The sequence below is a fragment of the Sinohyriopsis cumingii genome, chromosome 15, assembly GCF_028554795.1.
Source record: "Sinohyriopsis cumingii isolate HCF-2022 chromosome 15, ASM2855479v2, whole genome shotgun sequence".
In the NCBI taxonomy this organism is placed as follows: Eukaryota; Metazoa; Mollusca; class Bivalvia; order Unionida; family Unionidae; genus Sinohyriopsis; species Sinohyriopsis cumingii.
The window spans coordinates 116,407,639-116,418,529 of record NC_142975.1 but is presented as its reverse complement, the minus strand read 5'-3'; positions in this window follow the sequence as shown (position 1 = coordinate 116,418,529).

The window sequence follows — 10,891 nt, the reverse complement described above, 5'->3', positions numbered from 1 at the left end:
ATTTTCCTCTGCCCGTCTGTGTTTCTGCAGAGAAATATATGTTAATATATGTATATATCTACTCACCTACCGTCCTATTCACATTATTACTATTATACCTACTAATCCACCGATCTACAGAACTATTAACATACTTCCTACCTTTAGAACAACAAAACAAGCATGCATTCATACACGTGCATGCACTGATGCAATCATAGATGCATACACCTGTACATACATAAATAAATGCATGCAGACATTCATCCATCCATCCATCCATCCTTCCATACAAAATATACATTCATGGTCCTTGCATTCTAAACTATCTCCCTTCCCAGCGGGTTGGTTGTCAACAAAGTAATGCAATGTTTCTTTCTACAAAGCAGTTCAGGTATTCATAACAAGACCTAGAGGTAACAGATACCATTCCAGCTCTGTCCCTTGTGGTTACAGATCGCTGAAACGGAGCTCTGACCTGTTTATAAAAAATGTTCAGTTGTCAGTGTAAGATACTGTACGCAGTTATCTTTATCCTATACATTCAGTGTACTGAAATTACATGCCACCAAAACAAAGTAGTAACGAGGGTAAAGAAAAGGAAAATTTAAAGTGTATCTGTAAAAACACTTGCAAAACAAAATCTCCACTAGGATCAGCCACACTCGTAGTCCCTTGTTTCTGATGGATGCTTTGTGCAACAATTTATTTCAGTTTATTCAGCACCAATAGCGAGTGCTCTTTCTTGTAACTTTTCCAGTTTGACTTCTCTCGGCCTAATCCAATATCGCAAAAATGTGTGCACAAATGTCATCGCTTTCGCAAGAAAATTTCGAGTGGTTATTCCCGCTTCCCCATATCTAGCGTTGTAATATCATTACGTACAAAATCAGTCTCAAAAAGTGCTACGTGACTGTCACTTCAGTCTCGATATAGTTTCAGATTGGTTGGACATTCTTTTAAGTTCTCCTGCCTTCAAGTTATGCATTACAGGTCACGGACATGTCATTTACGCCGAATGGTGTACGCAGGCCGCAGAGAGCGATCACAGGCCCAGCGGAAAGAAACACCCGGGCCTCTCCTAGTTCTTGTTCAAACAAAAAATTTCTTTAACAAAATATATCCCCGGTTGCCTACCTCCCCCTTTTTGGCCCTGTGTGTAGGATGATATAAATAATATCCAAAGCCAGTTACGAAGTATACGATTGGATCTAATGTTCTTTAGAATCTTAGATGAGGACAAAGAAATTGTGACAACTTCATCCGAGTCCTTATAGAAAATCAGCCATAAAACTGAGCACATCATCTTTGAACAAAGTCACGCGAGAAACGTTTCATCAGTTCACGGATAAAGAGACAGTGAGAGAAGAAAAAAAAAACATTCGAAGTTGAAAAATTCCAATGAAATAAATGTTCGCTGCACAAACAAAAATTGATTCCAATCATGAAAGAAGACGAGAAAACGGTATGAGATGTAGGTTTGTAATTGGTTATCTGTATAAAGATGACTGCTTGTATTGTTAGGAGCTATGTAAGGCAAATTTATTAAAATCATATCATATGTCCCACGTCAGTATCTTACAGCGACTGCTTAGGGGTCACGCTCTGGTGACCAATGTTACTGTCATACCGCTGATTTTTTTTTAGCCAATGAGTCGAAGTCTTATAGCTTTGCGTTTGGGAGACTGGCAAGTGTGGCTGAAGATCATCAATGTTTGCCGAACGATTTAAGTCACTTTCAGATTTCTGAAAGCTGCATCTCCATTGTCAAATATATAAAGATCACAAGAACATGACCGAAAGCGGTTGCTGTCACATCTTCTCGTATGACTGTGGAGATCCGATCTTAATCAGATTGCTATGTAAGGTAAAGCAGAATTCAAAAATGACGCAGACCAGGTCGTGGTAGTGGCAACGATCACGATGTTGCACGGATCCAGCATCGAGTAATTATGGAAAGCGGACTATTGGTTACACGGTGCAGACTCGGAAAATGTGCTGCCCTTTGAACCCATCGACACAGTGGTCAGTCATTCGGGGCGGAACGACGTGAAGATTCTAATTGCCAGAAAACAATGGAAGCAGAGACGGCTTCTATTCTGGAATAAGGAATGACTCAAAAGAGTATTCGTTTGGTTTCAACGGCTCTTTTAACTCATTACTGGCTACATCGTGCCAAGGAAATGGAAGCTAAATCCCTTACCTAAGGACACACCGTGGCTGGTCTGGGCGGAAATCGAATTTGCGACCCTTGGATTATTGGCTCATAAATTCAGCTACTGTGCCCATGGACTACAGAGAAAACTTAATGACACTGATTTCCTCAAGTTCGCCCGCAATTGTCATAATTTAAATTGTTGAGAAACATGGCGCAATCAAAATATTAAATATTTTCTTCAGAGTTGGAGCTTCCGTTTTCTTTACAAGGTAACATAATAAGCGGTAAAGGCAAATATAGTGGAGTATAACTGCTTATTTTAAACATTTGCAATAAAGAATGAAACGTATGTCCCCAAACAGACATAGAGTATTAAGAGTAAAACTTGATTCAAGTAAAGACAGTTACATCTGTATCGTTTACATTCCCTCATGAGTCTAATTTTTTTTTTATTTTAAATAAATATATCTCTACGACAATTTAGACTAAGGTATTGGGATATAAATCGTTGGGTTGGGTACAAAATATTAGGGTATAAGAAAGATAGTATTGCTGGAGGTTACGATTTAGTACCAAGAGATAATCTACATCGTGTCAATGAATACAGAATGTGGAGAAACGGTTGAAATGTATTGAATGGACCGGTTATAAATTGTTACATTTTAGCTAGTTAGTTTTATGTTCTCTGCATGAAATATCTACATTCGTTCAAGGTCTGGACAAAGAAAATGCTTGTCATGTTGGACATATATAACGTCTATTATAAATAAACAAAACTGTATTCATTCTTTTTTCTGAATCCTCGGTAATAACGAGTTTGATGCGGGTATTAATACGTCGAAGCCGTTGTAACGATGTGTATTCATAATCTATAGCAAACGAGTTCTTTCATCCGATTCGAAACAAAACACGAAATACGGTTCTGTATTTATTTTGCATCCCATCGTTTATGCTTTATAAATATTTTAGCTTTATTCTATGAATGGATTTCAATGAAAATTGGCAATAGTAAGAGACTGATTCACTGCGTCTAAAAATATCGGACAAATGAGACACAGAACTAGTCCCAGTCTTAGTGTGAGATACGGAAATGTGGATTTAACAGATGTATCAAGCGCATGATCAAGCACATTCGATTAAAAGAGCATGCAATAACAGTTTTTACATTTTTTTTGTGAAAAGCTTTGAGATTTAAAAAGATAACATTTCAAGGCCTGCATTTGGTTTATTAATGATTCTAAAGCTGCTAAAGAAGATTTTAGCAATATGAGAAATATATAATATAGAATCCTTGTAATATCAATCAACCCAAGTTCTTTCTCGCATAAACGCAATATAGCAAAGTATTAATCAACCCAAGTTCTCGTCGCATAATCGTACTATAACAACGTTTTAATCAACCCAAATTCTTTGTCGCATAAACCCACTATAAAACGTATTAATCAAACCAAATTCTTTGTCGCATTTACGCACTGTAACAAAGTATTAATCAAGCCAATTCTTTATCGCATAAACGCACTATAAGAAACTATCAATCAACCCACAGTTCTTTGTCTCATAAACGTACAAAAACAGCGTAGTAATCAACCCAAATTCTTTATCGCATAAACGCACTATAACAGCCTATTAATCAACCCAATTTCTTTGGCGCATAAACGCGCAATAACAGAATATGAATCAACCCGAATTCTTTGTCACATAAACGCACTATAACAAAGTAAAGATGCATGTCTGCAGCACATCATGTAAACAAAGGGAGCGACATATATATTATATCGCGGCAAGAACGTAAACTTGTTTGGTGCGATATTAGGATATCAATTTAAATGAACAAAGAATACACTTTTTCAGATCAAATTGGTATTTGATAAAATCGATGATCATATGACGGTATATTTGACAATGATTTTTGTTGTTGTTTTCCTAAATTCTAATACAAACTCTGATGCAGAGTACAGAGACAAACTTATAACAATTAAAAAGTGTTATCTGCTAAAAGATCGTTGTAAAGAGGTCAATCAGCCAGCAGATTATTTGTAGCTGATTTTTTGAGGTATTTCCTTCTTGAATGTAAATCACTGTGGTATTTACATATAGAACATAATGCATTAACACATTTACATATTCAGTAGAATTAATTATGATATTCAACAGTAGAATTCATTATGATATTCAATAGAATTCATTAAATTATTTAATAGAGAACCAATGAAGATATTCAATAGAATTAATTAAAATATTTGCATCTTCAGTATAATTCATTTAAGTATTCAATAAAATGTATTGAGACATTCGATGGAATTTATTAAGATATTGACATTCAACAAAAGTATTTAGGATATTTACATAATCAATAGAATTCTTTGCACTGATTCTGTAGAAAATTTTAATTTATTTTATCAAGATATGCATCACATGGAATGGACAAAATGGTAATTGTTCCTGTCCCTAAAATGGAATCTCAATGATGCAGATAACTACGGAGGTATCATTCTTTCTAATATTATTGGTACAATAATTTTTATATAATTACCAAAAGACTGACGTTCTAGTAGCACATATTTCATATTTCCAATGCTGTTTTAACCTCAAGAGTATATTGTTGATTCTCTGTTTGTTTTGAATTCTGTTACAAGTAAATGCTTGATTAAAAAATGTAAACTATGCAGTGCTTTCATAGATTGTTGAAAGGCATTTTGTTGTTTGAATATAAATATTATATGGCACAAATTAGCAAAAGATAATGTTCTTAATAAAATGATACGCCGTAAAGGTATATTTATAAGAATGTACAAGTTTGTGTGAAACTCGTGGATAATTTGTCTGCTTTTTAAAAATTGTTATCAAATCTGTAAAACAATGTAATTCTTTGTCGCTTGTTTTATTTGTTATATTGCTTAATGATACTGTAAATTATTTTACTCGATACAGCTGATACATTTCTGTTCGCAAAGTTACCTCAATCATTAAACGCACATTTTAACAAGTTACCTTCATTTTGTGATTAGTAGAAACTTTAAACAAATATTGATAAAAGCTAAGATTGTCAGCGTTAAGAAAGAAAAGGTGGGAAAATGTCTTTTCAAATTATATGACAAAGAAATTGAAATTTTAAAATCTTGTGCATCTAGGTGTTATTGAGTAGCAATGGTATCAAACTGAGTAAAGAATTTTGAAGCCACTAATCGCAATCGTAGCTAAGAACCATGACATATCCCGACCTTATATAACGACTACTGTAAATTACCAACTGCACTATGCCTGTCGACATACGCTCCTATTTCTAACACCCTCGATTTTCGTTTGAAAAGAATTCACAACTTAATTACACAACGAATTAATGGACTTCACTCTTTGTCCTAACTACCTTACTTTGCTAATTAGTGATTCATTGACATACATTTCCAGATGTAGAAAAGTCAATTCGCAAAATACATGCTACAAATCATTTAAGACTGATAATTTACGTCTCACAATCAGTCTCAAAAGATATGCACAAAATTGTTTATGATTGATGATTTCTATTACATACAAAACAACTACATACTAACTCATTCATATAATACATGAGTTATATAAGATTTGATACAAAATGCATGCAAATGATTACTTCCGAACTCAAGGAAAAGCTTATGTGTGAATTTAAAATGAATACATTCAACAAATAATTACAAACTTACATCAATGAACATATCTTGTATGCAATTGCGACTAACCTTGTGCTTTATTCGAGACTCACGCCATTCTATGAATTCTAATCTTTCTTCTTTCTTTACCGTCACTTTCCGATACGCTCCCCTTAGACAATTTAACGAGAAAGGTACTTTTTACTAATTTTCGTAGCAAAAGTCTGGCTTGCCTCAGAAACTTGGACTGACTAATTCCGCGAGGGGAATTTCTAAAAGCCTGAATTCCGCCTGGGAACCCACACTTCCTCGTTTAGCTTAGCAAATCAGGATTACTTTCTCTAAACATCAAACATTGTATTACTGCCATCCAAGTCAGACTAATCCTCTCTAGTCCCCCTTTATTAATAACTATTCTGGAAAATATTAGGACACCTATTTCAAATAACCCAAGTTTTCCCGAAATTTGTCCCGGTTTTTCTTAACTCTCGTCATTTTCCGCTATTGACATTATTTAATATTGGCTTCTTCCATATGTCTGACCGTTATCGAAAGGACTCTAATTCAAATTCAATTCATGCCCAAAACATAGCAGATCCAATCCATCGCAGTCAGCCATTTATTGCAAGCTTAGCCCATACGTCAATCTTAATGTTTACGAAATTGTATCTACATACATACATACATACATACATACATACGTACGTACGTACGTACGTACGTACATACATACATACATACATACATACATACATTCATACATACGTAAGATGCCAATTTCGATACCAGATCTGCACCATTTATGTTTCAAAAATCATTAGCGAAGAAAGTGAAAGAAGCAAAACACAAAACAGTAACTGTGGATCTAACTTTAATGAAAAATGGAGAAAAGAATGCCTTTGACTGGAATGCGGTATTCATACATTAGGATTACCGGTGTGACCTATGATCGCGTGATTTCGAAGACTGCAAAAGTGGATAATCCTTTATCGACAGGTTTTAAGAATTTTTAAAAATGTGCCCTCGTTCGCCACAAGATATCTGGAGAACACATTATAACCCAAGACATTGTTTCGCAACTTATAACCCAAGACATTGTTTCACAACAAAGAAATGCGTTATTTGGATCACAGGGGCTCGTTACAAAGAAAATCTAGGGATGGGGGTTCTAACCTGTAATAATATAACACAAGGGAAGACACCGGTCCGCACCCCTCGGTAGTTCCAACACTGCTAGTTTATCCTAATTGCGTTGAGCGCTAAATACGAGCAGACGATAGCAAAGAAAGAAATGGACAATTTGTGCCATGGTAACATTAGATTAGTAGCGTAGATACTGCTAATTATCTAAATGTAAAATTGTGTTCAATATTTTATACACACTCGAGTTTGTTCGGATCTTACCTTTCGGTCAATGGTGAAATCCAAGACTGTCCGAATGCAAAATTGCACCGTGGGTTGGGTTGTTGTCAAAACGTAAAGATCGGCGAACAATTATTGCATTTTCTCCATTATATCACAAAATGAACGAAGTGTGTCCAGCTGTTTTGAAAATTGAACTATTCTTGATTACGACTGACCTAAGTTGGAAATTAGCCGACGCAGTTAGGATAAACTAGCAGTGTGATTTGGATTACAAAGTCAGCGGGTCATCGCAGATTTTGTTGGTTTTTAACTTTGCTGCAATAAAAGATACATCTTAAAGTTCAAGTGTAACTTATTAGAAAGAAGATGGACCATTATCCTCCTTGATATCTGGATAATTATGTTCTAGGACGAAGTAAAATGAAACCGATGATAGTACACATTTTATGAAAGACAGTAATTTGATTGCCATTTTGTTAAGAATATTTTTTTGGCTTTTTGTATTGGCTTGTATGTACTGTGTTGGGCTATAACATTGCTTCATATTGATTATAAGGAGACTGTTAAAAGTACGACTTTAAAAGAAATATGAACTAATAAAATTATCCTCTGAATGGACAATGCATTTGTTTGTTAATTGTGCATGTTGATTTATTTGTACGTTTAGAGAGAGAGAGAGAGAGTATGTTGTGCAAGTTGCAATATCCTATTTCAAGCTGAAAAAGTACGAGTCATATGAAAATTTTTCAATACATTTTTGACCCCCACATTTTTTATTTGACCCCCAGTTCTGACACCAAGGGGTTTTTTTTACCCTCAATTTTACACCCCTGGGGGGGGATACGCTGTCATTATAAGAAGTCGTTTGGTGAAAGCAAAATGTCAGTATGACAAGCCACCCAGGAGAAGTAGTGATAACAAAATGTTCAAGCTGGCTATTGTGACAGTCATGTTAGAAGTCGGAAAGGCACCATTGTCATTTAGGACCAGTTAGAGATCGCAATTTGTTTTTGAAAACCGCATGCTGATATGACCATTCATTCAGGAGAAATGCGAACATTTTCAAGATGACCAATATGGTAGGTAAATTGAATGTTTGAACGGCTCCATTTCGATCAGCTAGATTCAATAAGAAGTTGTTTAGTATAGATGATAATGACCATCTATTTTCAGAATGAACAGTAATAAAAACATTCTCCAAATGGCCACTGTGGCGGACATGCGTAACTTAAGATTAGCACCAATTTTATTTATCACCAACTGGACAATCATGAGAAGTATTTTAGTGAAAACTCCATGCAGATATGACAATCCATTTAGGAGGAGTAGCTATGGGAAGATTTTCATACTGGCCACTTTGGTGGCCATATTGGATGTCTGAGCGGCACCATGTTCATTCAGAATCAACTAGAACATTAAATGCAGTTGATACTAAGCTTGTGCTTTATTCGGAACTCACACCTTGTTAAATTGCATGACAATCCTTTCAGTAGATTAGTAGTAGTAGCGATAACAAATCAGTGCTAACGGACGGACAGGCGACGGACGACAGACCAGTCCATAAGTTCTTCTGGTCTATGATCAGTAGGCCTAATAAAAATAGATGGTGATATACTTTATTAGTAAGATTTGTTGTATTGTTTAAAGATCTTCCATCATGTATCCTGTTAAGTAAAAATCTTAAAAATATAAACAATATATACACCGTGCTTCCAAGAAATAGTCCACTCCCATAAGTACATTTACTTTTCTGCTTTTTTATGTTCGTGTAAGTTTCATAATATATGGTTATTTCATGTTTATATCGTCAGCCTCTTTTTCAGTTTGCTTTGGTTAATTTGAACTCTTCAGTAACAGAGGAAATAAAGGCTCTTTATTAATTCTTTCATTCATGCTTACATGCATACGTACATACGCACACATACACGAACGTTAGATAGCTAATATATGGATGGTGGATACCTATACCTTCAGATACTGGCAAGTAGTAGTAGTAGTAGCAGTACTAGTAGCGGTATTTCGATTTTAAATAAGGAAACTTCCAGATTTATGGCACAATGAATATTACACATAATATCATTATTTTAAACAATTTAGTCTAATCATTCTTTTGTGAGTACAAAATTAGGAACACGACCTGAACAGTATTTTGCGTCATACCTACCTATATAGTTTCACATCTTGCTTTAACAAGTTAGTATCTTGCTAAAACGAAATAATGTCTTGTTTAAACAATATGTTATCTTGTTTTAACAAGATATGACTTTGTTTAAACAAGATAGAATTTTTATAAAACAAATATTGTTTACTTTATACATAGATGAAAGCATACATTTGTCTCTTTTAATAACCAAAAAAAAAAAAAACAATATTATAATCCAAAAACATTTTATACGACTTCAATGAATCTAAAACCCAAGTATGCTCCCCTCCACCCCCCAAACAAGGCCCTTGTTTCACTTGTGATCAGAATCAGCAAGATATTCAACAACCCACCGACATGAGTTCCTTAGTTCCTAGGTTTAGTTTGGTGTAAGTGAGAGATACGTTGCTATTTAGTCTTGACTTTGCTGGTGTAAGGTGACACTAGGTCACTGGGTTACATATGTAATACATCTATGCCATACACATTTACCATTACTGTCGTCTTAAAAATAGCGTGTACATACATGTATGCATGCATGAATACGTACGTATGTACGCATGTACATATTTACATACATACATACATGCATGCATACATACATACATACATGCATCCATGCATGCATACATACAAGGCTTGTATCAGTAGTAATATCTTGAGGTTTTGCTTAAAAACGAAATGTTACGTAGCACGTAATTATATAAATGAAAGAAAAAGTTTCTTGTCTGACTAATGCTCGACGATGTCTTTTTATATCTTTGGATATATTGCTACGTCATGCCCATTAATCCGTCAGTGTATCTTTATATCCATCTGTCATCGTTTGCCTTCACACTTGAACGCCATCTACATCAATTAAGAAAGAGTGGGCATATTTGATATAATGTTCTGAGTAGTGATCGTAACTTTCAAATCAACTGAGTTGACTGATTTTTTTCAGAGTTAATTCTTTATCCATCCAATGAGCAACATATTCATAAACATAGATATCACATTAACGCAGATTAAATTCTTTTTATTTTTTTTAACTTTGCTAATTGGGTTAAAGAGGACATAGTATTAATTACTTTCCCTGCGCCACTTACAAGATATTCAGGACAAATTATAGGTTGTTGTTGTGGTTGTTGTGGGGTTTAACGCCATTTTTCAGCACGATAGGCTATACATGGCGGCCAGTATTAATGGTGGAGGAAGAACCCGGAAAACCCCGGAAAGAACCACCGACCCACGAGAAGCTACTGGCAAGCTTTCTCACATGCCCACATTGGCTGAATCTTAGACTCGAACCGCCGCAGACAGAGGTGAGATGGCAGTGATCCGTAACGAAGAGCGCTTTAGACCACTCGGCCACTCGGGGCCCCGACAAATTATAGGAAAGATGACTTTAAATGTTCCTCGGTAGGCAATTGTGATATGTCTAACATAGACTGGACTGTAGGATTGACCGAGATATATATTTAAAAATAATTCGTAACTTCTCTTTCAATCCTTGTTTGGTAAATAACCAAAGTGATACGGATGGCAGCTGTTGACATACATTCTAAGTATGATCGTAGAATTGACTTTGAGGTTGCCAATTTATGTAAAATGGTTTAGCATCAAACAATGTTTCAAGCT